The sequence below is a fragment of the Bacillus rossius genome, chromosome 2, assembly GCF_032445375.1.
Source record: "Bacillus rossius redtenbacheri isolate Brsri chromosome 2, Brsri_v3, whole genome shotgun sequence".
NCBI lineage: Eukaryota > Metazoa > Arthropoda > Insecta > Phasmatodea > Bacillidae > Bacillus > Bacillus rossius.
This window is the reverse complement of record NC_086331.1, coordinates 62,965,138-62,988,755: the sequence shown is the minus strand read 5'-3', so window position 1 is coordinate 62,988,755 and position 23,618 is coordinate 62,965,138. Positions and strand designations below refer to the sequence as shown.

Sequence of the window (23,618 nt, the reverse complement as noted above, 5' to 3'; positions counted from 1 at the left end):
ACCAGCTCAGCTGCAAGTATGAATTAATTAAGGCTCAGGGCTGTGATGGTTCTTTATCAAGCCTAACCTCATTAGACATGACTTAACTTTATTAGACACTGCAATATTCAGTCATTGTTGCCATAAAGTTAAATTCTCTGTTATCTTTTACCGTTGATGTGTCCGCTCTCTGAGTCACTCTCTTGACTCGTGCAGAGGGGGCTAGGGGTGCATTCCACCAGCAGAGATTGATGCTGGTGGAGTCGCTACCAGGCTTTACCACAGGAGGTATGATATTAGATATTTGCATTTCCAACTGGCTGGCATCTTTTATGTTTTGTACATTCATTATATGCAGTGTCTAGAAGTATTTGAGTAGTTTTTATTTAAAAATGTGATTTTTAAATATTTAAATACAATGTATATGTCTTGTTATGTCAGAATGATGCTTGACTCCTCAATTCTGGTATTGTAACTCCTTTATTTTCTAGAAAAAACTGATATGAATAAAACATAAAGGATATATGCCTTTAAATTCCACGTGTTTAAAATAAAGTGATTTATAGTGCAATAATTGCATCAGTAGTGCCTGTGTAACCTTTTCCCAGCTTTAAAGTGAAGTTGATGAATTTAAATAATGATAGTTAAGTTTTAAGTATTCTTTTTCACACACTAGCAGATTTATATAAATGAAAATCTTATTTGTTGGAACTGCTAGTAACTAAATGAGAGCTTAATGAGAAATAACACCATTCATATGTTTAATGAACTAGATATGTATACATAAACAATGTTTTTATGGTAAGATTGACTGTAACAGAAAACTTTTGTTTGCTTGCTATATAAAGGTAAGTGGGCATATATTTTTTTAATTAATTAAATTCTTTTTACATTATTATGCTTAGAGGACATACACATAATTAAATGGAATAGGGTAACCGTCACATCCTTGCATCTGTACAAGAGCTAAAAGAAAAATAATATTTTTAGTATTTCTGTTGCTATTCAGGAAAAGGGTAGTGTAGTAAAAAAGATAATATGACCTCATACATTTAAATATGCCTTAATAAAAAATTATTTTTTTAATACTGAAAATAGAGTTCTTGGGTTATACAAATCTTCATTATTCCTCAACTGTTTTTTGATATAATCAGACTAACACTTACACCATTCAATCAGGTTTTTTAGTCAGCAAGTTCGGTCGGACGGCTTTTTTGAGTGATCGAGGAAGGCACATTTGTTTAATTTTATTATGTAACTAACCCAACAACCTAGAAATATAAAGACTGCTTATCACCCTGCTTTCAGCAGCATTTACTGCTTTTGACATCAGACTGGGGAACTACAATCTGAGCGAAAGAGACAGAGAGTTATTTTGACAGCTTGGTGGCCAAAACAAGGCTGTACAAGCATTGGTTCTTGTGGGATAAAGCTGTAAGTTACAAGTAAAGCCCCTCAAAAAGTAGGTTTTTCACAATTTTATAGTTTTGAAGGTAATATATAATATATAAGTGTAGTACGATGTTTAATGCACTTGAAAATTAGCTACGCCTTCTTCGACCCAACGTTAGTGACCAACTTATAGATCAGTTATTGAACCGACTTTGTTTATTTTGGGTAGGTAATTTGAGACAGTAGGCCTACATGTGCTATAAATTTTAAATAATTAACTGCAAAAGAATAAGAACTACTTTTATATGTTGTTCGTGGTTCTGTTATTATTGTAGTCGTATACATGCATTGTGTGTTTTAGTTGTCTTTTTTACTGTTATTACTACAATTCAATGCGGTTTTCAAAAGGGATCATCTAAATTGCGTACCAAAATAAAACAAACCTATTGCTAGGTTGGGTTTCAAGAGAAAATCACTTTGGATGAGTACAACCTAGGTAATTTGTTTTGATAATATATTAACATTGCAGCATAAATATATACACAGATAAATAAAGGAATATTTTGTAGCTTAGCACATGCTTGATTTTTAATAACTTATATATTTTAAATAAAAATAAAATTGGCATTACAACTGCTCAAACTTGTGTATTAAGTAAAATTATAAACAAGTGTCATCCTAAAAACTAATCTTTTTTAAAACCATATACTATCTTGAAAAAAGAGGCTCTAGGACATTCATGGGCAAAGTATGGCCCGCGGGCCTAGTGTGGCCCTTCGGGCTAGGTTTTAAAAACCCCTACAATTACACATAGGAAAAAATGTATTTTCTGCGTAGCTAGAATAGAATAACATTTTTTCTTCTCATTGCCTTTTAAGTAAGGTATTATCGCATCTAATATTAACTGAATGCACACAACCTCGCGTAGGCATAGTGCCATAGTAGATGTCTGTATTTCGGTAGCATGGCGATGTGGAGTAAAATGTGTGTAGCAGTGTTTACACTGGTGTTTTCACAGTGCTTGGCCTGTAGAGCACACAGTGTTGCTCGGCTAAGTTCGGAACAAATCGGGAGCTACCATTTTCGTTTCGTCTGTTTTCAAGGTCAGTGTAGTTCGGACAGTCACGTAGTCGGTGTCAAGTCACCTCTGCGGCTGTGTGTCTGGCTTGTGTTTCTATAGTTTTGCTTTGTTGGTAGTGTTTTTTGACATTTTTGATTGTTACAATGGCAAGTAAAAAACGTAAAGTTGATTCAGAATGTCGTGTTTTTAAAGATGAGTGGACTTGGAAATACTTTTTCACGCCTATTAAGGAAAAACCTGTGTACCTCATTTGCAATGAAGCTGTAGCTGTTTTAAGGAACTCAACCTCTCACGACACTTCATTACAAAACATAACGCCACTTATGAAACTATGACCGAAAAAGAACGGAAGCAAAAAGCAGGAGCTCTACGTAAAAAAAACTGTCAGGTCAGCAAAATATTTTTAAAAAACAAAGCTGTACTCAAAAGCTAGCTACACATTCCAGTTACGTTGTAGCATACAATATTGCAAAAAGTAACACAGCATTTTCTGATGGAGAATTTGTAAAAACTTATGCTCCAAGTATGTGACATTTCTTGTCCTGACAAAATAAAGGATTTTGAGACAGTAAGTTTGTCTCGAAAAACAATAATTTCTAGAATTGAAGTTATTGATAAGCAGTTTGTGTCACAACTAGAGTCAAAGATAAGCGAGTTTAAATTCTGTTCTTTTGTGTTGGATGAAAGTACGGACATAACTGACACAGCTCGGTTACTGATATTTATAAGAGTTACTGATGACAATTTTTTTTTTACTGAAGAATTAGCTTGTATGCGTTCATTAAAGGGAACGACTAAATGATCAGACTATTTATCTGAATTTCAAGAAAGTATCATGTCTTTGAAAGTACCTTTGACAAATATTTGTAACATTACTACTGATGGAGCAATGAATATGATAGGGACGGAATCTGGTTTTGTAGACATATTTAACAAATCATTTCCTGGGAATGAAGTTGTGTTTCTTCATTATATCATACATCAAGAAGCTCTGTGTAAATCTGCTCTAGAAATGAAACATGTGCTTAATGTTGTTATTAAGCTTGTTAATAGCATTGATTCACAAGCACTCAATCATAGACAATTTCGAGAGTTTCTTGACTCATTGCAGTCTGAATATTCTGATGTACTTTACTACACTAAAGTAAGGTGGCTAGTGCAGGGAGGGTTTTCGGAGTTTGCTATCTAAAAGATGAAACAATCTCTTTCATGGAAGAAAAAGGAATGGATGAGTGTAAACATTCGAAAGATATTGTATGGCTTTCGGACTTTGGATTTTTTACAGTTCTTCTCAGTCACATCAATAAATTGAACCTTAACTCCAGGGAAGAAATCAATTAATCCGTGATATTTGGGGTCATATCAGAGGTTTCACATTCCAATTGAATCTATTTTCCAAACAAATAGTCAAGAAAGACTTTACTCATTTTCCAAGACTACAAACTATTGCAGTTAGAGATGACAAACTTAAGAGCTATGAGAAAAGCGTGAAATGTCTTCATGAAGAATTTGAATGAAGATTCCAAGACTTCAAAGTTTTCGAACAGGACCTGGAAATTTTTAGCTTGCCATTTAATGTGGAGTGTGAATCAGTCAAACCAGAACTTCAGCTTGAACTGATTTGAGTTTCAATGTAACACTGAATTGAAGCAATTATTTCTCAATGTTTCTAAAATTGAGTTCTACAAGGGCCTACTAAAATCAAGTTTCTCAAACCTGAAATCTCACGCTCAGAAGATAATTGCGATGTTTGCATCTTCGTACATTTATGAACTGGTATTTTCTAATATGAAGCTTCGAAAACATAGCATTAGAAACCGATTGACTGACCACCATTTAGCTTCACAACTGTGAATTAGCTCATCCCAGTTTCTACCATATTATGGACAACTCTTAGAAGCTCAGTCACAGTTTCATCTGTCACATACGCCTTCATACTCTTTCTAAAGAATAATCAATTTTTAATATCTTTTTCTAAGTATTTTTAACATTGAAGCATATAAGTTGAATGTGATATAAAAATCAAAAATAAAGTTTATCACTTATAAAAATGTGTTTTGTTTTATTTTATGTTATGTTTTATTTTATCTGGCCCTCCTGTTAAAAAGTTTACCCATGTCTGCTTTAGGAAAATAAAGTGCATAATAACTCAAGTGAAAACTTGAGAATGTAAGCTACATTAATAATATGTAATATCAGTGCTACACTATTTACATTTTTGTAAAACTGTCATTTCTTAATCCCTTTAAAACCTTTCCCTTTTGTTATTATATACATATCTTATTTCCCAGGATCCTCTAAATTTTAAATTTACTAATTTTCTTCCAGTGCTCTCTCCCCACCCACTTCTCCATACAGCAGGGATAGGAGTGGCCCTTGGCTTTAAAAAAAGGTAAAATGTAGACTAAATCTTTAAAAAAGTAGACTTAGTAGACCATCAAATCTCTATAAAAGATACTTCAAAAATCAAGCCTCAATCATCAAGAACGACAAAAATTAAAAATGTTACGAGAAGATTTCTGTATATACCCCTACCAATTAGCCGGTTAAGACTATAAATAATGTAAATGCACTTTAAAAAAATAGATGTCAGATAATTTATTAATTTAATAAACACTAAAAATATATTTTATTTTAGAATAGTTACAAATTTTTTTTGTGGAGTTTAAGCTTTCATTTTCATTCATCTCACTGAACAATTCATTTTGGCTTTGGATGGGGATTGGCTGCCCTCCCCCCTCCCCGGCCCATCCGAAGAAACACTATTATTAATCTTAATTTCACAAGCACTAAGAAAATGGAACGGGAACATACAAAAAATCAAGTTCATTTAAAAAAAGATTTCAAATACTTACAACAAAATAAAATATATAACTTGAGCACAATTTTGCATTATTACATCATATAGGTACAAATATTCATTTAACATTTAAACATAATGCCTCAAGCAAAAATACAAAAGGAAACTGACTGCTTATTTTGCTTAGCAGCACATATCTTCTCGTAATGTTTAACTCTTTTTAGAATGGGCAGTAAAGAACGTAGTGATGAGATTATTTGTTTTCTTTCCAACAGATTTCTGAAGAGCCTGAATATCTTTGTCTTCTTTGCTTTCTTCCTTCTTCAAAGACATAACACCTTCCAACATTCCTTGAATAACTTGAGCTTCCTTAAGGTCACCTTTTTTCAGAGCCTTTCGAAGACGTTCTGTGGCTTCACTAAGCAAAGAATTTGTTGATTCTCTGGTGTCACTAAGTTTCCTATTCTTTTCTGTTAGTCTACTTTCGATTTCTTCAATTCTTTTTTACTTGACAACACCTAATAAATTGATGAACGCCGGCTGCACGCACGAAAAAGTGTCCCGTTGTGCACATTGTCCCATTACGATGTGTCCCGTTACACTCATTGTACGCTTGCGCCGCATCTATCTCTCTTCAACTCAATTGGAACAACCATCGATTTGACTTTGAGTCACATTAAACTTGAAACACTCCCATTCGTTTCCTACTTTTCCTATCATCGTCCTATCCTTAATAGAATAACACAGATTGGAAGAAGTTAAATAGCAAACGTGTATTAAAGTTATAGTTAAAATAATATCTTTGTTAAAGTAATAAACATAATTGAATTAATGAGTGCAAATAAAAGTAAATTTATCAATTAAATTGTAGATTTCATTTCACTCCTTCTTTGTATCCATACAAAATAGTGATAATTCAATAAAAATGATTCAATTTTATTCATAAAAGTATGCAATCATTTCATCAATGTTTTTTTATGACGTCACGTTAAACTATCGTCCGTAAACCGACTTTACAGACAACCAATTGTTTTTAGGTGGAGAATCTTCTTTCGATATCTGCATTCCCATGAGACAAACAAAGTGCAGCTTTAATTACTTTGGATACAAGAGGAAATTTTGGTGAGCCATCCAACTTCTTCAGTTCCATGTAATAAGCCCAATAATTATCAACACGTGAAGATGCAGCTTCACTCTCAGAAGGTTCATTTTCAAACTGTAGGCATTTCCATTCATCAACAAGCTGATCATCTGGAATATCCATGGATAGTGATTTTGCTACTTTCCTCAAGTATCGACAGCTTCTTTCAGATTTTATTCCCGGTGGATTAAGAAATCCAAGTGCTTGTTTTAGATGCACTGAGTCAGTCATTACTTTTGCCACAAGATATTTAGCACCTGCAATATAATTTGCTTGAACACTTTTCAAAAAATACAGAACTTCTATTTCTGGTAACTGAGAAAGTTTATCTCTTACTTCCCCTGAAAGTACTATCTGTTGTAACGGCACTAAATTAACTGCCTCAAACAACTTGCTATTTGCCCAATCATATGAAGATGACTGTTTCACTTACAGCAGAACTTTTATACACTCTGCCAGCGAGAGTTCCAATAACTTCTAACAACTCTGAATGCAAAACATGAATTAACGGAGCTTCACTCTGGAAACACTTGGTGAATTTTTTAAACAATTTAGCAGAAGACATTATAAAATGAAGTTCAGCTAAGATCCCTGGTTGTTTGAGTAAAGATGTAACTTTCCTCACACTCTCCTTCTGTAAAACATCTTTACTTTTCTTAGATGGAATGTGCTTCAAAAAATATGTTTCTAAACCAGCCCATTGTTCAGTTAATCTTTCACCTGTTAACCATCTAGTAGAAGTGTGTTTCAAAAATCTGTGTGCTGGTAGATTCTGCTGCTGTTGAAATAGCGATACATGCTAATCACTAATGTCAAAGTGCAGCTTTAATTACTTTGGATACAAGAGGAAATTTTGGTGAGCCATCCAACTTCTTCAGTTCCATGTAATAAGCCCAATAATTATCAACACGTGAAGATGCAGCTTCACTCTCAGAAGGTTCATTTTCAAACTGTAGGCATTTCCATTCATCAACAAGCTGCTCATCTGGAATATCCATGGATAGTGATTTTGCTACTTTCCTCAAGTATCGACAGCTTCTTTCAGATTTTATTCCCGGTGGATTAAGAAATCCAAGTGCTTGTTTTAGATGCACTGAGTCAGTCATTACTTTTGCCACAAGATATTTAGCACCTGCAATATAATTTGCTTGAACACTTTTCAAAAAATACAGAACTTCTATTTCTGGTAACTGAGAAAGTTTATCTCTTACTTCCCCTGAAAGTACTATCTGTTGTAACGGCACTAAATTAACTGCCTCAAACAACTTGCTATTTGCCCAATCATATGAAGATGACTGTTTCACTTACAGCAGAACTTTTATACACTCTGCCAGCGAGAGTTCCAATAACTTCTAACAACTCTGAATGCAAAACATGAATTAACGGAGCTTCACTCTGGAAACACTTGGTGAATTTTTTAAACAATTTAGCAGAAGACATTATAAAATGAAGTTCAGCTAAGATCCCTGGTTGTTTGAGTAAAGATGTAACTTTCCTCACACTCTCCTTCTGTAAAACATCTTTACTTTTCTTAGATGGAATGTGCTTCAAAAAATATGTTTCTAAACCAGCCCATTGTTCAGTTAATCTTTCACCTGTTAACCATCTAGTAGAAGTGTGTTTCAAAAATCTGTGTGCTGGTAGATTCTGCTGCTGTTGAAATAGCGATACATGCTAATCACTAATGTCATCACATCTTCACCAAACACATCCATAGCTTTCAAAAAAGCATTATGCACAACATGAATGGGACATGTTTCAATATCTACCAAACCTTTATCAAGTTGTTAAATGTTAGGCCTATAACTATTTTTACTCAAGTTTTGAGGCTGGCATTAACTACTTAAGTTAAAACAAAAGTAATACAGTTAATGCTGTAAAAAATTGAAAATTTTTATTACAGCAAGCATTGACTTGAATAACTCCATGTAGTTTTTTGTAAAATTTTACTTTTCCCTCAGTTACACTTTCCTCTGAATTGCACCATTTTCAGTTTTCCCCTCGAAAAGTGTAATTCAGGGGTTCCACTGTAGTCATAAACTTACAGTAACAGAGAAAAATCGTGCTTAAGGTCAGCTAATGCCTATCTCCATCAACTGTTACCATCACTGGTTAGAAGGGATCTTCTCTAACCAGATTATAATCCCTCCAACACATTATGTCATGTGAGATACACTGCCTGCTAATAATGAATACCACAGCCAGGACCTCAACCAGAGGGTAAACTATATTACAATAAATGCAATTTCTCTGTAATGTAACTTGATATGAACAAATTTATTTAGATTTAGATTGATTTCCATATACAGGTGCACCATCCTTTATCCGAAATTCCAAAATCCGAACAGCTCTAAAATCCGAAATTTAGTTCGAAACTTCAACGTCCGCGCTATTGTTCGCAGTTGTGTGGCAAACTCAAGTCGCGATCGCGTGACTAGTGCGAGCGAGTGACTTGGCAGCACTGCGTCAGCAAGGCAGCATGCAATTTGGCAACGCCGAGGCACTGTGTTTACCGTTTGTCCGGCAAACTAGCGCCAGTTACAGCTTGCTGCTTGGCTACGATAGTAGTAGTTTTATCGCGTTTAGTAGTTAACCGTGTTGTTACGCGAACGTGTTGCCATATTTGAAGACGGCAATGGCAAAAAGGCATTCCGATATGAAGATGGGTGGTAGTGAAAAAAAAACAAAAACACTTAACATTATCAATAACTCAGAAGGTGGAATTATTGCGGAAACTTGATCGCGGCGTGCCTGTACGACAACTAACAGAAGAATACGGTGTTGGAACTACAACTGTGTACGATTTGAAGAAACAAAAAGACAAATTGTTTACGTTTTTTAGTGAAAGTGACGACAGAAAAGCAATGGAGTGTAGGAAAACAATGCATAGGGCACAAAATGAAGATGTTGACCGTGTGTTGATGGAATGGATTCGGCAACGGCGAAGTGAAGGCGTGCCATTGAATGGCCTAATGATAATGACGCAAGCGAAAAAATTTCATGAAGAACTAGAAATTCAAGGCGTGTGTCAGTACTCAGAAGGCTGGCTGCAAAAATTCAAGAAACGTCACGGCATCAAATATTTGAAAATATGTGGCGAAAAAGCTTCAGCAGACCACGAGGCAGCCGAAAATTACATAGATGAATTTGCCAGGATTGTTGCAGATGGAAACCTCAGCCCTGAACAGATCTACAATGCTGATGAAACGGCTTTGTACAGGCGCTATGTACCCAGGAAAACACTGGCGCCGGCTGATGAGAATGCGCCGTCTGGATATAAAGATGCTAAGGATAGATTAACTATTCTTGCTTGTGCTAATGCAGCAGGTACACACAAGGTGAAGTTGGCAGTTATAGGAAAAAGCCAGCATCCTAGGTGCTTAAAAGGTGTGCATAATTTACCAGTGAATTACTACGCGAACAAAAAAGCGTGGGTCACTCGTGAGTTGTTCATCGACTGGTTTAACAACCATTTTGTCCCATCAGCACGAGCTCATTGTGGTAAAGTAGGATAGGATGATAACTGTCCTGTTGTGTTGTTCCTAGACAACTGCTCTGCACATCCACCGGCAGAACTTCTAGTTAAAAACAATGTTTCTTGTGTGTACCTACCGCCCAATGTGACGTCTTTATTACATCCTTGTGATCAAGGAATTTTGCGCTCCATGAAATGCAAGTATAAAAACAACTTCATGACGTGCATGCTAGCTGCTGTAAATAGAGGAGAGGGAATTAAAGAATTCCTGAAGCATTTCAGTATCAAAGACGCGCTGTATGCTATCGCGAATGCGTGGAATCTAATCGAAAAATCAACATTAACAAATGCTTGGAATAGGCTTTGGCCTAAAACGGTTTTTGACTGCGAAGAAGACGATGACGATGACGATGACTTTGTTGGATTTTCAACCTGTACTGATGAGCGATTTATTGTGACAAGCCTCGTTTCCTATGCAAAAAACGTACCAGACAGTAGCATCAGTCAACTTGAGGCAGCAGACATTGAAGAAATGTTAAATGTTGACGAGGATGTACCTGTTGTGCATTCATTGAGCGACTCCGAAATTGCAGGAATGGTTTTAAACCCTGACAAGAATGCAGATGACAGTGACGACGACGTAGAAGAAAAATGTGAAAAGATCTCAACTGACGACATGGTTACACTGTGCGATAAGTTAATTGCAGGACTCGAGCAACGTTCATTTGTAAGTGCGCAAGAAGTAATGTCTGTGTATGCGATTAAAGAAAAATTGCTTAGTCAGAAGCCTAAACCAAAACAAGTAACACTTCAAGAGGCATTTAAAAATGCCATCATTCGTGCTGCTTCATCTCAGAAGGAAAATCCTGCTCCCGGCCGATCACGAGACGTACGAGTTGACGGCGACATCGGCGGCGATGACGACGCACCATAAACATTCTCCAGATGTTTTACAGTATCAGTATAAATTTTTAAAAACAAATTATTTTGGCGATTGTTTCAGGTATTTATTTATGCTGCAGTGTTTATTTATGTTATATACTTTGTTGTTTTTTGTACTATGTTGCTTGAAATCCTTAATACATCTGACATAACCTAACTTGGCTTTACTAGGCCTCCTGTATTAAAATTCCGAAATCCGAAAAATTCCGAAATTCGGAATGCTGCTGGTCCCGACCATTTCGGATAAAGGATTGTGCTCCTGTAGTTATTGGTAGGAAAGGTCAAGCATGTTCTGCATTCTGCAGTAATGTAGTATTTTGCATATTAGTAATGAGCAAATTTATGAATATTTTAAAAATTCTTCAGTTTAAGAACAAAAAAAGAGACAGTGTAGACTGATTTCAGAAAAATAGAGACTGTCTTTCAGCTAGAAAAGAGACTCACTCTGATGCCTGCATATAGAGATTAAAGTAACATATTTAAACTCACCTATTTTTCAAGAAAATTAGCATTTCTAGCAGTTGAAGAAAACACGCTTGATTCTCCACCTTGGAAAACCAATGATAAAATAAGGTTTTATGTACATTTATTTATTTATTTATTTATTTTCTTAGCACCCAATAGACTCGGTTGATGAGCAGTGGCTCTCTGAATATAGGGCTTGTCAACATGGTAACAAAATTTATGATATACATGTAGGTTATGATTACATACACTATTTCTAATATATGTACAATATATACATTACCTAGCATGTCTTTGAAGGCTGAACCAGTAATTCTGGAGAAGAGCAGCTTCTATAAAATAATATTTATTATAACTTAAGTAAATGATTGGCTAGTTCAGCTACATTAAAAATGCATTAAATCTTGTTGAAATAGAAATTCAAGTATTAGTTACTGTGCTTACCTAACCTACATAACCTTTTCACTTAAATTATAATAGACATATTTCTCACAAGTCATTAATCTCTAAAATTACCTAGAAATTTAATAAAGATGTGCAATTTCCTTGTGAAAATAAAATCAACTATAACATGCATTAATTTCTTACAGAATGTGTATTCTTTACATTAAAAACCATATTTTTGAGTACTTCTTGCCCTGAAATACACAATAAAGTACTTTACACCTACTTTTCAAAATTTTCAGTGACCAGTAATCTACTTGAAATAATATCACAATACCACTTGATAGAATCATCACATTGAAACAGAGGAACTCAATACCGGTAATGCAATTTTAGATTTTTATTAAAATGTTTTCAAAACAAAACCTGCTGAAGAAAATAACCTAAATGTTTAAATTATTAGTATATATGGTGAAGCACATTGTTACGTTAAAAAAGACAATGCACTTTTCAATACTGTGATACAAATTAGTCATTTACTCAGCACCATCTCATGTTTATATTTATTCGTACTTTTGATCATTGTTCTAATTTTATTTATTTATTTTTTAAAACCAATGGGGCCATTATTATTTAAGCATACAGCAGTCGGTCCACCTGTTGCTAGCGCTACTGCGATGCACGGCCAGTAGCAGTGTGTTGGATTTTCCCCATCTGCCATGATTTACGCCTTCACGTGCCCAGCGCAAGAGCTGCATCTTTTGTTACATCCAAGCTCCCATTCCCGTCACGCCAGACAAGCACGGTTCCCAGCATCGCCTGGCAATTTCTCCCCCTCTTTGCCTGCCTAAATTTATCTTGCCACGATGTTGGCATGATTTTCCTCTACCCTCCCTAGAGACACCCGCCATTGTCTCCATTTCCCGCCCCCCCCAGACCTTTTCTTCTTACTGACAGGACTCAGAGTAGGGAGAGTGTGATAGTTCTGAAACACTGTAAACAAATGGGTGCCATCTTTGTTCTGGCAGTATGGAACCACGTGGTTGGACCACGTGACGAGGTGGGTGTGGCACCACATGGTCTGCAAGGAACCAAGCCACGAGGCGAGGATTGTTGTCGTCTGCTGGTGACATCACAGGAAGACATTTTGGTTCATATTTTTAGTTATTTTGGTGTTATTTTTAAGAATAAAAATCTTTTATCGTGGCGACCGTGCCCCGAACCCGGGGACCCTGATCGGCAGTCAGCGACCCTAGCCACTAGACCAGAGCGTCTGTTGAGGGAGGAAGAATTAAATAAGGAAAATATTCTTTCAGTTGGGTGACGGTAAATTCAAACATCAGAGACGTGTCAAGTTTAAACATATAGTACTAGTTGCTGGTGGCATATTTAAAAATTATACAGTAATCTGCTGTAGGCAGCCATTTTTATTACTGGCGCCAAGTTTATAACTGGCAGCATATTTAAAAATATATAATCGTCTGCTGTCTGTCGCCATCTTTTTTTCATGATGCAACCAATTTTAAAAAATAAGTTTGCTGCTAGGGACCGCCATATTTTTTTTACAGTATCGCCAACTTTGAAAAATTAGTCACCTTCTAGGGACCACCATATTATTTTTACATCGCCAACTTTGAAAAATTTAATTATTTGCTGTAGGCCGCAATCTTTTTCACTACTGGCGCCAAGTTTAAACTTATAGTAGTAGTAGTTATGTTTAAAATTCTAAAGTCTGCTATCTTTTTTTATAGTATTAGGTGAGGGTGAGATTTCAAATTTAAAAAGAATATACTTTAAATACTCAAGATGTCATCTTGGATTGTCATATGTGCTGACTACCACTATAACAACAAAGCTAAAGACATATTTATTAGAAGTATGCTTTATAATGCTAGCTTACAGCTATAATTTATTTCTGTTATACTTTGTAATATTTCTGTATAGTATTTAAAAAATATATAAGTAAAGTTATTCTTTTGAAGTATTTCACTTATTAAAATATTTATACCTATAGTAATAAAGATCTTCATTTCTTTTATCCCTGTTATAATGTGTAATGTATTTGCTTTTAAGTCTTATTTATTTGTTAAATTATGGTAGCATATAGGCATATGTTGTTCAGTATTAAGTAAGGTACACCGGGGAAAGTGTAAATTTGGGGTATGTGTAACCCATACGCAATAAAATAACTTAATATGTTTACATTACATCACTACCTAGCGTTTTTTGTTTGTAACTATCAATATGTAATAGTTTAATATTGACGTCGTCCGGGCCTGCGGCCCCTTTGAGCCCGATATGACACCGCCCAACCACCGTTTCAGTTCAAACCTCCCGCTCGTGCGTGCGTGTGTGCGTGTGTGTCTAGCCCGGCAAGAGGGCGCTTAGCTGCAGTGCGCCGCACCCCTAATTTGCTACGTTTTAATATTATTTGTAAACCCTTTTTGTTTTCATTCGTCTTTGCCCCAGTGTTGTGCAATTTACTTGTGTTTTCTGTAATTTAAATAGGTTACCTTAAATAACTATAGACGTTGCCTGGGCGGACCCGAACAGGCACGGACTTGGACGAGGATAGGAATGCTTTTATATGAATTATCATTAAATAAGTAAATAGTAACAAACTTTCCATTGTCAGTAATTTTTATATATTTTTAATGTTTATCTGTAATTTACTCAACTTTCGCCGGGGCACGGAGTCGTAGAATACAGTAACGGTAATTGTGTTGGCGCGAAGGGCGCCATGTTGCCACCTGCGAGCGATGAGCTCACCCCAGTCGATCTTCATCACTGACCGAGAGCAGACGCGCCAGCACCCCGGGGACCTCAACCTTTGTTCTGCACTGACCAAGTAATTCTGTCTCGTTAAGTATTTCTGAATCTCTTCCGCTCGTCATCCTCGGGGCAGCTCTCGGCCAGCGGGCTGTTTAATTAATTAATTGTCTCAGTCGAGTTTTTTTCATCACGGTGTAATAAGTATACTTTGCAGCATAGCCACGTGTGTGGACCATGCCCTCACCTAAACCGATTCGTGCCTCAGGCTTTTTAACCGTGTAATGTGTAACGTGTAACGGGCGTGTAGAGAGACGTGTTAGTGAAATTAAATCTGGAAAATAAATATAAAGTGAGTATTTATTTAATCACGTGGTGAGTGAGTCTAGGAGTGTGGCGTGCCCGACGCCTAGAGCGGGCCAGGTCTGGGTAGCTAGGATAGAAAGGGCTGGTAACTCGTCCCCACTTGGGCTACGTCACGCCCTGAGTGAGAGACTCCGCCGGGTCCACGTGCCCTTCCACGTGGTGGCGCCCATAGTTAACATCTCGAAATCACCGGCAATGCGCGATCAGCCCTCAAATGGCGCCCAACGTGGGGCGAGTTACATCTTCCGCGAAAACCAGACCTGTACGAGCGTGTGAGATAGGCGGTTGTTACGCGGAGCGCGCGGAACTAAAGTTCGCGCCGGAACTATTGTTCACGCGGAGCGCATAGCGGGACTCTGGCGCGCCGGCCACGTGATCAGCCAAGCGCACGCTTCCAGGAATCCGCGCACAAACAACGGACTCCGAGCGCAGTAAGTAACACAGTGCTGATGTGTTCGTGAGGACTGTTCGTGTGCAGAGTACCACGTGCGTAGACATGTATCCGTATCCGGACGAGTGTATCGGGTGTTACTTTCCCCGCCCGAGTTGGGACTTGCATGGCAGGACCGCCGCCGGATACGAGTGTGGCTACTGTACGGAGTACCGCATACACGGCGTGACGAAATGTGGAGCTAGGTCGTGTCCCGGAGGTAGTAGCGAGGGATACCGCTGCCAGGAATGTGCCGGCCTGTGGCATCGTGGCTGTATCGGCGAACGTGAATGGACCGTACTGCGCAAGTTTTTTACCTTCACGTGCGCACGGTGCACTGCCTACCTAGCCACCCAGGCGCAGTACGAGGCAGAGACGCTGGAAAATCCTCCACGACACGCCTCGACGCTTCCCGAAACGCCGACGCCGCTCACGCCGACACCGACTCCGATCACGCCGACACCACTCACGCCGAAAAAGACGCCGCTCACGCCGACGCCAACCACGCCGAAAACGACTCCGCTCACGCAGACGCCAACCACGCCGGAAAAGACGCTGCTCGACTCGCCGACGCAGCCCGTGCCAAGGACGCCGCCCGTTGCCGGAACGTCACCGCCGCACCAAGCCGACTCCTCACGCACGACGCCGACCCCAGCACCACGAAGGTACGTCCTGACGTCACCCGCACCGCCACGTGTTACGTTACCGACGCCTACCGCTCTGACAAAGACGCCCGTCGTCCTGACGCCCACGCCCGTCGTCCCGACGCCGACGGCCGCCGTCCCGACGCCCGCCATGCCGACGCTCATCGACTTGACGTCTCCCGACACAAGTCCGATCCCGCCGCCGCCTGCCACACTGCGTTTCGTCGACCCGACGCCACTTATCCCGACGCCGACGCTCGCCGTCCCGACGCCGACAATTCCGCTTCCGCCACCTCCTGTCCTGGAGCCGCCAACCTCGGCACCTCTCGTCGACCTGACGTCTCCCGACGCTGGTCCAAACGCATCATCGCCAGCAAGACCTCGTTTCGCCGACCTGACGCCACTCATCCCGACTATGATGACGCTTGACTCGCCGAAGCCAACCGAGCGACGCCCGACAACGACCGTCCCACCGCAGTCTGCCACGCCGTCCAGCACCCGCCTCGTGTCGGAGACACCTCCCGACGCCGGAATGACCTCGCCACCGCACCGAACCGCCGTCCCGACGCCACCAAGGTCATTTCCGGCGAAACCCGCATCGTCTCCGCCACACGACTCGCCACGGACGCCACCAGACTCGACGCCGACGCTTCGTGTCACCTTGTCGCCACCACCTGGCTTCGACGTCATCCGGCCGTCGTCACCGCTACCAGAGTGCGCAGTCGCAAACAGGACGCTTTGCGACACGATGTCCAGGGCCATGACGCCGAGACGCCTGAGCGCCGCCCCGCCGCCTGGATTTGCTCCTCTGTGCCCGCCTGGCTTCGAGGCACAGACGGATGAACCGGACCGAAAGAGACGGACGCGCGCGACGCCGACGCTGACGCCGCCTACATGCCCACCTGACACGACGCCAGAATCGACCGAGGCGCCACGACGCCCGATTCCGACGCCGATCGCCGCAGTACCGGAACACCGGTCAAGTGCCCTGCCGCACGAGACGCCACCCAAATGTCGCAAGTTGGCAACATTGGGACGCCGCACCGTGAAGAGTCGCCTGAGCTCCCTACATCCGCCTGTCGCGATGCAGGTCGACGCCACGACGCCGGGACGCCCGACCGTCCCACCGCCGAACGTGACCGTCACCCGGACTTCGACACCTGTCACCCGTCTGTCACGACGGGCCGCGAAGCGCCCGCCTGTCGGCGAGGCTGAGCCGGGTCGTGCCGAGCGCCGCCCGCGCTTGCTGCCCGCCTGCCACGAGCCGCCTGACCTTGGCCGCCGCCGCCCCTGCCGGCCGGCGCCCTGGCCACCGCCGCGCTGTCACACGCAGCAGCCGCAGCTGACGCAGATTTGGGGCTCGGGACAACTGGTGGGTCACCACCCACAAGGTTAGTTAGCCAGCGCCCATTCTGTCCGTGTGTATCGTCCCCCATAGTGTAAACATTGCTCAACTGTCATTTTGTAAACATTGCTCGCCGCCATCATGTAAACATTGCTCGCCCTTCCATCGTGTAAACATTGCTTGTCCGTCCGTCATGTCAACATTGCCACCTGCCCGCACAAACATAAACATCAACATTGCCACGTGGGAGTGCGCGACGTAAACACCACAGGCAACGCCCCCCAACCATCTGTCAAACGGCGCTGTCATATCGGCCTACTTTCGGAGGGGGCAATTGACGTCGTCCGGGCCTGCGGCCCCTTTGAGCCCGATATGACACCGCCCAACCACCGTTTCAGTTCAAACCTCCCGCTCGTGCGTGCGTGTGTGCGTGTGTGTCTAGCCCGGCAAGAGGGCGCTTAGCTGCAGTGCGCCGCACCCCTAATTTGCTACGTTTTAATATTATTTGTAAACCCTTTTTGTTTTCATTCGTCTTTGCCCCAGTGTTGTGCAATTTACTTGTGTTTTCTGTAATTTAAATAGGTTACCTTAAATAACTATAGACGTTGCCTGGGCGGACCCGAACAGGCACGGACTTGGACGAGGATAGGAATGCTTTTATATGAATTATCATTAAATAAGTAAATAGTAACAAACTTTCCATTGTCAGTAATTTTTATATATTTTTAATGTTTATCTGTAATTTACTCAACTTTCGCCGGGGCACGGAGTCGTAGAATACAGTAACGGTAATTGTGTTGGCGCGAAGGGCGCCATGTTGCCACCTGCGAGCGATGAGCTCACCCCAGTCGATCTTCATCACTGACCGAGAGCAGACGCGCCAGCACCCCGGGGACCTCAACCTTTGTTCTGCACTGACCAAGTAATTCTGTCTCGTTAAGTATTTCTGAATCTCTTCCGCTCGTCATCCTCGGGGCAGCTCTCGGCCAGCGGGCTGTTTAATTAATTAATTGTCTCAGTCGAGTTTTTTTCATCACGGTGTAATAAGTATACTTTGCAGCATAGCCACGTGTGTGGACCATGCCCTCACCTAAACCGATTCGTGCCTCAGGCTTTTTAACCGTGTAATGTGTAACGTGTAACGGGCGTGTAGAGAGACGTGTTAGTGAAATTAAATCTGGAAAATAAATATAAAGTGAGTATTTATTTAATCACGTGGTGAGTGAGTCTAGGAGTGTGGCGTGCCCGACGCCTAGAGCGGGCCAGGTCTGGGTAGCTAGGATAGAAAGGGCTGGTAACTCGTCCCCACTTGGGCTACGTCACGCCCTGAGTGAGAGACTCCGCCGGGTCCACGTGCCCTTCCACGTGGTGGCGCCCATAGTTAACATCTCGAAATCACCGGCAATGCGCGATCAGCCCTCAATATAAATTGGAGCGCTAGCATCGGTTGTAAAATGGCAAGATGATTTTTATTGCTTATGTGTTGTTTACACTTGTGTAGCGACCTACATTCATCTATGGATATAAATGGTAATAACAAGCAGTAATGAATGTTGACACCAATATTTGAGGTAAGTTAATCTAAAATAATAGTAGTATCTGTAGTTAAATTGTGGAAACTGTATTTTAATAATTTTATTGGAAATGAGTGTAGTCGCATTATCCTAATTTTTTTTTCTCTTCTGGGGTAAGTGGAACCTATGTAGGTTCCACTTACCCCGTAGATTCCACATTAATGAAATAATTAGTAATATTAACTTAGAACATAACATTCTCATCTTAATTAGTCACATTATAAAATGTACCTAATTCTTAACATATTTTATCATGCATGACACCCTACAAAATTTAACTACAACTTGTACTAAAATTTATGTTTCTTACAGGTATGGTTCGTGTTTATATACGAAAGACGGGCCCTCCAGCCTATTCTAAGGAGCAACTCAGAAAAGCAGTGAGCTTGGTAAGGAAAGGTGAATTGACTCTATATAGAGCTTCCAAACTATACCACATCCCCAAAGCAACCTTATATAAGCATGTAAAATGCCAGAGAGGGAATAAAAGTAAATCACTTGGTAGGCCAACATCACTTCCATTTGAAAAAGAGAAGGCGATAGCAGATGGTTTAAAAACCATGGAAAAATGGGGCTTTGGTCTCTCTAGGAAGGTAGTCTTGCAGACTATTGGACAATATGTCAAGGAAAATAACATTTCAACGCCATTCAAAAATGGCATTCCTGGAGATGACTATTTTGCTAGGTTTAAGAAGACATTTAACTTGAGCATCAAAAAGCCACAAAGTGTTGAAGTGGCTCGTAAGAGAAGCATAGACCCGTTTATAATAGCTGCTTATTTCCAGCTTTTGAGAGAAGTTACTGACAATGTTCCCCCTTGTCAAATATACAACCTTGAGTAAAACAAAGGTTGTTGGGGAAAAGGGATGTGCAGCTCATAGAGCCACAAGTGGATTTGGCAGAGATAACATCTCTGTATTGTTAGGAGCAAACGCTGTCGGGGAGAAATTGCCGCCACTTGTCGTGTTCAAAGGCAAATATGTTTGGGACTCTTGGATCCCAGAAAAAGATGAGTTCCCTAACATGACTTATGCTGCCTCAAAGAATGGGTGGATGGACAGTGTCACATTCCTAAATTATTTTACAAATAGTTTTCTCAGAAATGTTCCCCCAGCAAGGCCAATTGTTTTGATCTATGATGGACGCAATTCACATGTTAGTGTCTCACTCGTAGAGAAAGCAAGAGAGGGGGGAATCATCATTTTGAAATTGCCATCACATACAACACATGTTCTCCAGCCTATGGACCTCAGCGTTTTTAAATCGCTGAAAGTACGCTGGGATGAAGAAATAACAAAATGGCAAAGAAAAAATTACGGCTATAAATTACCAAAGTCGGTTTTTTCGTCTACCCTATCTAAAATTTGGAAGAATTTGGATCCAAAAATTATTGCAAAAGGTTTTGAGAAAGCTGGAATATTTCCATTCAATGACAGTGTAATTTCCAAGAAAAGGTTTGAGCCTCAACAGTACAGAAGATGGTGTGAAGCTGAAGGAAGAGAAAATGGTCAGCCACCACTCCCAGTAGTTCCTAGATCTTCGAGGGCCACCATTGTTGGTTCAGCTCCTCTGTCAGATGCTGTAGTTCCTGGATCTTCAAGGGCCAACATTGCTGGTTCAGCTCCTCTGTCAGATGCTGCAGTTCCTGGATCTTCGAGATCCAACATCATTGATTCTGCTCCTCTATTAATCACCACAGTTCCTAGATCTACCACATCCTGTATAAACAATGTAGCTACTCCACAAACAGTATCATCCATTCCTGGATATTCATTGCCAGGCGAAGCTAATGCCTCCCAGACATTAACTCCAGCGAGAGAAGTTTCATTTGAAGAACTGCTGCTAGAACATGTGAAGCAAACACAGAGGTTAAACAATAAACATAAAAAGGTTTGCGAAGGTGCTGTAGTTATAACCTCAGATGAAGCTGTGGCAAAACTTAAAGAATCTTCAGAACAAAAAAATAAAAGAAATTCTGCAACTGTAAAGAAGAAAACTGCTGCAGTTGAAGACAGCAGTGAAGAGGAGCAATTTGAATATGTGAGAAATAACCCAGATTCAGACGAGTCAGATTTAGATGAAGAATGTCAGGAGATGGAAGAAGAACAGAATTTCGTATAGGTGTTGACCAAAGATAAATCAGAAGCAAAGACTGGTGATTGGATTATTGTTAAAATTCATAAATGACAAGTCAATGAAAATGTATGTAGGCCAGCTGACAGAAGTTGCAACATGTATAGAGGCAAAATTTGCGAGAAGAATTGCATCATCCTCAACCTTCCATTGGCCTAATGTAGAGGATAGAAGCATAATTCGAAGGGACAAAATTTTCCAGTATTTACCACCACCTTCATTCAACAAACATGGAAAATTTACATTTGCAATTTACTTTGATTCATACAGAATTGGTTAAGTTTGACTTTTTAATGATGCTGTTTATTTTTGTTGTTTTTTCTGTTCATTGCCTATTTAAAACTGTTCTCATTTATCATGTTTTATTATGAGAAAAGTTGAAATAAAAAGACCTGTTCTATTTGGTTATTCGACACAAGAATTTATTTTTGTGTACACTTACCCCATTTCATTCTAATGTGATTTTAATGCAAAATAAAGCAATGGGTTCCACTTGCCCCGATGCTTGCCCTGGTGTACCTTATATAAATTCATCCTGTGCTAAGCAATAATAATAATAATAAAATTATTTTTTAAGGATGATGTAATTTTTATTAAATAATAAGTATTTACGAGTTCAGAAATTTAAAAAAAAAATACATATAGCTTAATATTTAAGATATCTTGTGTTATGTAGGCGCATATATATATATATATATATATATACTGTCACCTTCATAACCAGAGTCATACTAGAATGTCTCTGCAACTGTAGTTATAATGCTACATCTGCATCCCAAAATGTTTTCTCAATTGGCCATTTCTTGAGAACAAATGGGAGTTGGGTTTTCTCCTTTACAGGGTAGATTGATATTGGGAACTAATTTACTCTTGCAAAGGTGCATCAGAATAAGTGACCCAAAGTTCGTGCCCTCTCCATGTGTGTTTACTTTAACTCTGAACTAAAGTATTTTAGTCACAGAACTAAATGACTTCTTTTCTATCCAATATTTGTCTAATACAGAAATATTTACAATGCATAGAAATATAGCAACAATTGTTCGAACAAATGGCATAGATTTTGCTAAATATAACAGATACTTATTGTCGGGTGTATTAGAAGATATCAAAGTAATATCAAGAAACAAAAAAAATAATTTATGTTTGTTAACAAAAACGACATGGAAAAAATTAAAACCAAAGCAACAAAAATATGAAAATAACTCAGTAGATATTTCAGGTTTTAATTCTTGAATCACTGCATATTTTTAATTTTTCTTGGATTTTACACTTTTTATTTCAGTGTAATTTTAACCTTAATGACATTGTTAATTTTTTCTCAATTGCACTACGTAAATTGTTTTTCAAGAATTCATTGACTAATAAAGCAAGATAGACAGCATGATAAATTTGAGGAAGTATGGTATAAAAAAAAATTGATCTCCAGGCAAGTAAGTAGTATGCATGTATGCACATATGCAAATGCACAGTATACAAGTACACAAGCATGCAATGTGCTATAATGAAAACATGCCATCGAGCGCAGCTGTCATCTGTGTTTTCGGCAAGTAATTCATTAGCCAAAATATGATACACAAATTCGCATTACATTTTTCGTTACTCTCTGAGCTTTAAACATTCAGTTACACTTTGATGGCATCATTGCTTCACCTTACCTTACTAACAGTAAGGAAGGTTCACTTCAAAAACAGTGGAACAAAATCAATAGGCACATGAAAAAAAAAATAGAAAACTGAGCCCAGAGGTTTAAGAGCAGAAAGAAAACAGACCAACTACATACGAAATCACACTGACCCAATGTGAACTGAGAACGCCTTTCTTTGTGTTTGTTCTAAAAACCGACAGGAAGCGGATCGCCAGGAACGGTTTGCAAGCAGTTCATTTGGCATTAAAACCACCATTCTAATCATGAGTACTAGCAGCTCATAAATATACACGACCCTTCCCATAACGCATGGCAATACGGTGTTGTCTATCTCCTGTCTCCCCTTCCCCCTGCCCTGTGAAACCAGCACCAAGAAAGATGACATGCCTATGATAACGAGTCTCCTACCAAACACTACTGGGTCATTCCACGCCAAATCATCCAGGCCATGAACCCACCCGTCTCAGAATTTGATTAAACTTGGTGTACTTTATCTATGTATCATTTTATGCACAGACATAAATTTTTATAACATTTAGTCTAACCATTTCTGAGCTACAGGCACTTAAAGCTGGGCCTGCTTGTAGTAAAATATGTATTTCCTGAAACCACCCAGACTGACAGTTTTTCTCATTTTTTTTCCTCGTAATCACAATTAGGCCTATGCATCGATTTAGCTTAACATTTTGTAGTCTACTAAGAATTTAATGCAGATCCTGTTTATGTATTACAATTAGTGTTTTAATATCACCATCATAGTCAAAATTTACTTCAAATTTAGGAAAAATAATTTTTTGGTATTTTTACAGGCAGTATGAAAATCCTCTACAACTTTTTTCTGTCACAAGATAACCTCACTAAACCATATACCATTTCAAAGAGGAGAAAATTTTCTACAAGATGGTGGGAAAAAACTAGTAGGCTTTTGAGTTTCCATTTCTTTGATGAGGTAAAACCCTCAACTTTTACAATTCTTTGGTACTTTATAACTATAATTTCAAATTCAGTCCTAAAACATTGACACAACTGCTACGTTTAATTTTTACACTTATA

The 23,618-nt window shown here is 39.6% G+C and overlaps 1 protein-coding gene across 4 annotated transcripts in view; it reads right to left on the bottom strand.

The window, feature by feature from the left end:
- Positions 1-23,618, bottom strand: part of LOC134529329 (carbohydrate sulfotransferase 11) — an 86,681-nt gene that overhangs the window by 44,455 nt on the left and 18,608 nt on the right. The window contains exon 2 of one of the 4 annotated variants that reach the window (XM_063363280.1): positions 11,559-11,607. The exons of the other annotated variants lie outside the window; for them this stretch is intronic. The gene's annotated coding sequence lies outside the window, so the exon portion shown is untranslated. The remainder of the gene's footprint in view (positions 1-11,558; positions 11,608-23,618) is intronic. 4 annotated transcript variants of the gene reach the window in all.